General features: G+C 43.9%; 1 protein-coding gene across 1 annotated transcript in view; it reads right to left on the reverse strand.

Annotated features, from left to right (window-relative positions):
• Positions 1 to 5,628: 5,628 nt before the first annotated feature.
• LOC104909580 (corepressor interacting with RBPJ 1-like) overlaps positions 5,629 to 6,782 on the reverse strand; it is a 5,907-nt gene continuing 4,753 nt past the window's right edge. The window contains exon 5 of the transcript XR_002111758.2: positions 5,629 to 6,213. The gene's annotated coding sequence lies outside the window, so the exon portion shown is untranslated. The remainder of the gene's footprint in view (positions 6,214 to 6,782) is intronic.

A 6,782-nucleotide genomic window follows, 5' to 3' on the forward strand; every position in this document is an offset into this window, starting at 1 on the left:
CAAATTTTTGTAATTGTTGTCGTTAATTAAAGAAGCAATCAGTCCACATCTAGCCAAACACGAGAGCCATTCTAGATCTCTACTGCACACTGTGCACGCATCAAAGGAGGAAGGCAAGAATGATAGACACCAAGGCTAAACAAAAAAACATCCTCTCTCTTCAAGGTGCAAATGCAGCCACTTGCTTTCTGCCTTGCTACCTCTTCAAACAGATCCCGAGATGTAAGATGATAAATAGCTAGGATTAAACAACTGCAGAAGTCGGAAGTTCTCTGAAGCTAAGTGGTTTACAGATATAACCTTGACTTCAAATCTTCATCAGTGTGCTTCCAAGCACGTCTTACATTGATCAGTATTACCACAAAATGAGAAAAACAACAAAATGAATGTTTTGTCACCAGATACTTGTGAGTCACGTCACTCCTATCAATTCTAGATACTAGAACCCTTTAATAATAGTATACAGCCCCAGATGGCTCAGGGCTCCCTGTACTAAGCATTCACATGAAAAGCACGCAAGAGTTAAACAAGAGGAAGCTTTTTTTTGTTTCCCAACACAAAGTCTCATTGAAGTGTGGACTGCATTGCTCAGTAAATTGCAGAGATCAGACAGACAAGTGTTTCCAAAAGGGAGCTCCACAAATAAACTGAAGTAAGTGGTCGAGATACAGACTACAGCAGAAGGCTCAAGCCATTCCTTCCCAGAAGCTGTGCAAAGAAACATACTAGGGGACAAGCAGTGTCTCTGTCTTATTGCTTATGCTCCTTCCCCAGAACACTTCTGCAGGCTGTGCCCAAAACTGTGGATGGTTAGGCCTTGCCCAGAAGGCCATTCCAGTATTCCTATGTTAACTTCACTACTCAGACGGGAGGATAAGCTACATGGTGCATGCTAGTTTTGCTAAGAAATCATTCTGGAAAGCACAGGACTGTGCGAGTCGGCACCCTTTTTTTGTTGTGCCCTGCAACATAGAAAGGGTTCTGAAGCTTCAGTGAGTTACACCCACCTGTGCCAGGCACAGGCATAGCAGTCTGGGAGCCTGCCTCTAGCTGGTACTGCTGTCCTCTCTGCACAAGGGGCCTCTTGTTCCCTCTGTGTGATCAGGCAAGCTGTGTTTCAAGCCGGCTCACATCAGGAAGACACAGTACTGGCCCCAAGAGGTGGGCTGCAGGGCCAAGTCTCCCATGACTGGCGTGTGTCTTCTGTGCAGTTGCTGTGTAAAGATACTCTCAAATCGAATTTTTGCAGGAAGAGATCTTAATAAACATGACAGATAGGCAAAGAGAAAACCTACAAGAAGAACAGTGAAATATGCAGTGGTTCATGAACATCTGTGTACAGCATACTTCACAAAATTCCTGGAGTCCTGACTGGATAAGCAGATTACAGCTTGTCAGCTGTTACGGTCACAATTACACATTGCCTCTACCAAGTAAATCTAACCTTCCCCTTAGATGATATGGCAGGAGTGTGGGGAAAGAGAAATGCATTTTCTAAATGCCAGTACCCACTCTCAGAATGTAATTATTGTTATTCCTATTTAGTAGTTATAATGCTATATTCTCAGAGGCTTCTGATGAGTCAGGGTCCATGTACAGTACCTCTTCCAGCCTTATTATCAGCAGTATCAGATTGCCTACAGCAGCAGAACACGCGTAGTTTAGTCTGAAGACAGGTTAAGTAACAGACATAGAACAAAACAGTGCCAGAGAAATACCCCTCTTTCCTTTTTGATGTTATTCTGACACTGGAAGCCTAAAATTATTTAGCATGTGGAAGAGTACAGTGTTGGGTGCAAGAGCACCCAATCCTTCCAGGTCCCTCCTGGCTCTCAGCAACTCACTCCCATTGCATACAGCCACTCAGAAGTTCCAACCTTTCTCCTGCCTTCTGTATAGAAGAAGCAGGATAGACTGTGGTCTGTTCAAAGCACAGCAAGGAGGCGGAAATGGAGAAAGACTGGATTTCATTCATAGGACAGCAATGACTAACATGCACCATAAGCAACACGTCTTTGCAGGCTAATTAGAAGGTTTCAGAATTATTGTAAAGTCAAAGTCCAAAAGGAGAAAAAGAAAAAAAACCCTGTATGAGGCAGTGCAGATGGACAGCAATGCCACCTGCTGGCACATTCTAAGCAGTGATTAACAGGAAAAGTGCAGGAACTTTCTAACCCTGCCTTTCCCAACAAATACCGCTTCCTCACTCTTATGCTGCCTTTCTTTCATATCACTGTCATGCAGAGAACAGCACATGAACAAACACAAACTAAATACAACTATTTTAACACCTGAATGGAAAATAGCACCAGCAGTTGGCACGCTGGTACCAGTTGCCTTCTTAATGGTCTGTACCTCTGCCACCGACGTACATTTATCAGGATGGATATTAGCAGTTCGTCACGTTGCTTACGAAGTCTCAAAGCATGCTTCCTTAGAGCCACCAACACTGCATCCTGCTCTCCCTGCAGAAAACTCTGGATGCTTCCTATTCCTCGTGAATCACACCTTAAGGCCAAAAATGAACAGGCAGAAAAAGATTACTGCTCTCAAAAGCCAAATAAATCATGGTTTCTGCACTGGACAATAACTTTGGTGAGTCATTTTGTCCAGAGATGGAGATGGAAGGCTGGGCTGGGTGTCTGCTGATAATTCTAAACAGCAGCTCTTAGAAGGACTCACCCCCTACAGCTTCAAATGTAATCAAGTAACTGGCCTTGGGGATGTCCTGGTGTGCCCAGAACCTCAAAGCCCTCAGAAGAACCCACTGCCACAAAAACCCAGCCATTTCACAGAGTGCCCAAAAGAGAGCTGGACTCGAGAGCTGAGCAACAGTTTTGGAAACCTGTTTCTAAACGGTGACAGCAAGACCCTGCAGGACTGACACGTACAGCAAGCTGTTTCAGAGCTCCACCCAGTGGTCACCAGGTGGCTCAGCCAGCCCTCGACTGACCCTAGGTCAAGTTATTTCAGCCTCTCTGATTTTGGCTTTTGTCTGGGTGTACAGCTCTGTCCTCCTAGCTGCAGAGGGAGATGTTCCGAGATGTCTGGGAAGCCCATATAATCCTGCAGCACAAAACATTCAAGTACATCAAAATGGCACAACTTGCTTAAGTTGAACCATACTCAGCACTGAAGATCAAAACTGCACTCCCTTCCCAGCACTGCAAGTTGATATATCCTAGTTTAACACAGAAACTGCTTCCCAGCCTAACTGGTATTTCTGACTGATTTGTCAATTTAATCTCAGTACTTTTTTGCACAAAGGAGTCAAGTTCAGGCAAATCATAAAAGCGAGTGACAAAGGACTGCACTGCTTATGAGAACTGGCTGAATCACTTAATTACTTGTATCAAGTAATTATTCTTCCATGTTTGGATTCCCCGAGAAACTTAAGAAACTGCTCCACCCCCTCCCAAAACCTTTTGAGTCTACTACCAACTGTACTTATTGGGGAGGGATCTTTAGGTTCAGGGTCAGGTTCCTTTCCTGTTTGCTCACATTTGCTCACTAGATCTAGGAGTTCCAAATGAGCATCCCTTCACAGAACAGACAAAAGCCACACAGCATCATACACCTGTGCACACAAATGGTGGTAGTAGTGGTGAGATGGAAAGAGCTTGAAGAGCAAGGGGAAGAAGACTCAAGGGACCAAGTCTTACCAATTCTGCTGCTAGTGGCACATTTGGTGACAATACTTGAAAAGCAAGATACTGACAAGGAGGAAGGGCATGGCAGCAACAGTTCAGAGAATATATCTTCTACCAGTTGCCCCAACAGTGACTTCTATTTCAGAATTTCAGACAGAGGATATGATAGGGAGCACTCTCACACACACAAAATGTATGCCTCACATCTGAAAGACTCCTATTATTGAACCTTTTAGCTAGAATCTCCACTTGTCCAGCCAGGTAAGCCCCAAAATCCCCTCCCTTGTCACGTTACCTCTGCCTGCACTCCATGACTTCTGATACCAGCACCCTCCCTCCATCCCTATCTCATGCATTTCCATTATTCCAGACTTCGTCTTTCCCTACAGTAAGGGCTTTTTGGAGACCTGGCAGCAAGGCTGTCTACCAGGCTGACATTCCATGCTGCTACAGAGTTTCCACGCAAATTTCTAGATCTGCCTCTGTTACCTTACTATCATAACCTTCACATGCAGTTCTGTCTCTGGTTAAGCTGGCATAACAGAAATGTGAAGCAGCATTAAGAAGTTATGCTTTAGTTAAAAGGTCAACAGAAATAAAATTCTTCATGGGGCTGCATGGCACTACAACGATTCTGCCTGCAGAGGCCTGTGCTTACTGGTGCATTTGGAATCTGTTGGCCAGCTCTCAAGAGAAGCCTCGAAAACACTCGGTTCCACCAAGCTGCATGCAGCACAGATGCACATGATTGTAATGACTCTTAAATAAGTATTCAATAAATAATACAATGTATGGAATGACAAGGATGTTAGTATACGTTATCAGTGTGTTTGGAATTAACCTCCCCGAGAGAAGTCAAAAGATAAAAGCTGCTTATCTGGGCATGACACTTGGCATCTCTAGATAGAAATATAGATAGTAGTAGTATGAATCATAAAGTATAATCCCCATGAAGCAAAGGAGTTGGATTCTTTTGTTTTTCCCTACTAATGTTTCAGAACACTGCTTTGAAAAATACTTTCACAACAAGGTTAAAAGTCAAGGAAACTCCATTTCTTACCCCTGTGTTTTCATGTTTTATGTTCAGAAGAATAAAATAACCCAACTTTTCTGAATAGAGGATTCAATCTCTAAGAGTTAAATCTCTGCAACAACTGCAAAATGTTCCATAACAACAACAACACTACAGAAATAAACAGGATTCCAGCATCTCCAGAGGATTTCACATCAAATTTAAGAACTGCACCTTGAACAATATTACAAAGTCTTCAGATTTCCTTAAAGCACCATGCTAGACACAGACTCAAAGAGCTTTCTACTTGTTTGCTCTGCAATGAACTCGTCCTGCTCTGACCACCTGATATCCTTGTCAAAGGCAACCACACAGGCCTTTTTTAGGCACACCTCTCAGTGACTCCTGAGGAGCATCTGGCACATGAGTGATTCACAAGGAATTGCAACGTCAGAGTTCTGTACCCAGGGGCCTGCTGCCAGGGCTCTGGGAAGAAGTGAGCAGGCTTTGAGCAGTCTGTTGAGGCCAAAACACACACACACACACACACACACACACTTTCTGCACACACACACGTTATGCTGGGCTGCAGACCAGCAACACACCTGGACATCTCTGTCACTGTCACTGCCTGCCTCTGAACCATTCCTATGGCTCTTTCTCTCAGATGCGTGCTACGTGCTGGCAGCACTTCAGACAGAGGAAGATTTGACAAACAGCTCACAGGGTCAAAAGGCAGGCCAGATTTTCAGGCTTCTTAGCTCTAGGAACTGCAACTTGAGATATGGGAGTAAATTAGTTACAGCGAGTGCGTGCTGCCTGTGAGCAGCTGATCCAGATAAAGAGAACCAAAAACTTTCCCTCTTCAGTTTTGGAATACAAATTATCCAGCTCCAGAATATTTAGTGCTGATACTTCTAGTGACAAGAGTAATAAAACCATCCAGAGAAAGACCACACCTCACACTCTGAAATAAAATAATATATTAATGAATGAACTGTCAAAAAAGCATTTATGTAAAAGGATGTTCTATTTACAAAGGTCAACCTGCTCTTTAGGACAAGTAAAACCACTACTGGAAAAAATATACACATAGAAATGCCTCATCTTTTAACAGACAGTTACAAATAATCCGCTTTCTTTAAGCTACTGGAAACTTTAAGACATTTGAAATTAAAAGTGTGTTCTGCATGCAGTTAGGATAGAATTGGACCTCAGCGTGTCAATTCATGTCATTGCCAATGACACACTCTTAGGATCTTCTAAAACACCACAGCCTGGCTGTTACCTTAGCATCTCAAAAGAAGGACATAGATCTTCGTTAACAAGTTATCGTTTGATCTTCATTTTGCCATTAAAAAAGGATATCCTGATTGTCTCAGCAGGAGTCTGGTCTTGTCAAACTCGGCATCCTTTTCCCTGAGTTTTCTTTAGCTTTTTTGCTAGGCATAATCATCACCGGCTTGGCGTATTTACAAGTCCTTGGTCACACTCTTCCCATTATAAGGCAGAGTTCAGAAATTCAAGCAGCTCTGCACGGTTCCGGTCTCTCTGTGGAGCAGAAAAGCAGAAGCAGTAGTTCAACAGACCTGTGCTTGGTGGACCAAGGCTGCACAACTCTGTTTTCTGTGGGGCCTTGGCACGTGGGCACACTGCACAACAGACGTTATGGTGTTTGCTGACAAATACCCTGGCTACGCAACGGTGAGGCTGCTGGGAGGGCCCCAGGTAACTGGGCATTACTGGCTGCCAGACAGCTGAGAGAAGTGCAAGCAGTGAGTACCCAGAAGAGATGCTAGAGGAGACAAGCTGTCTCTGCTGTTATTTCATGGTGTATTTTCTAAGTGGCTCCCTGTGGAGGCTGCAATGGGTTGTCAGCGTGTAGCTCACACAGCCTAGTCAGGAGGGAATCCACAAGCAGAACAGATGCAGTTTTCTGGTGTCTGAAGCAACACCAGCCGTACGCACGGCTGAGAAAGTCTTTTGCTCTGGGAAATATTGTTTTTTTCTACGCATAAGCAGCAGCTTGTAGTAAAACAGAAAGGGAACCATGGATTTAGGTACATTCTTTACATTAGAGACAGCCCAAATAGTCAAAACAGTTGCTTTTCACCTTTTTT

Source organism: Meleagris gallopavo, chromosome 2 (assembly GCF_000146605.3).
Source record: "Meleagris gallopavo isolate NT-WF06-2002-E0010 breed Aviagen turkey brand Nicholas breeding stock chromosome 2, Turkey_5.1, whole genome shotgun sequence".
Lineage (NCBI taxonomy): Eukaryota > Metazoa > Chordata > Aves > Galliformes > Phasianidae > Meleagris > Meleagris gallopavo.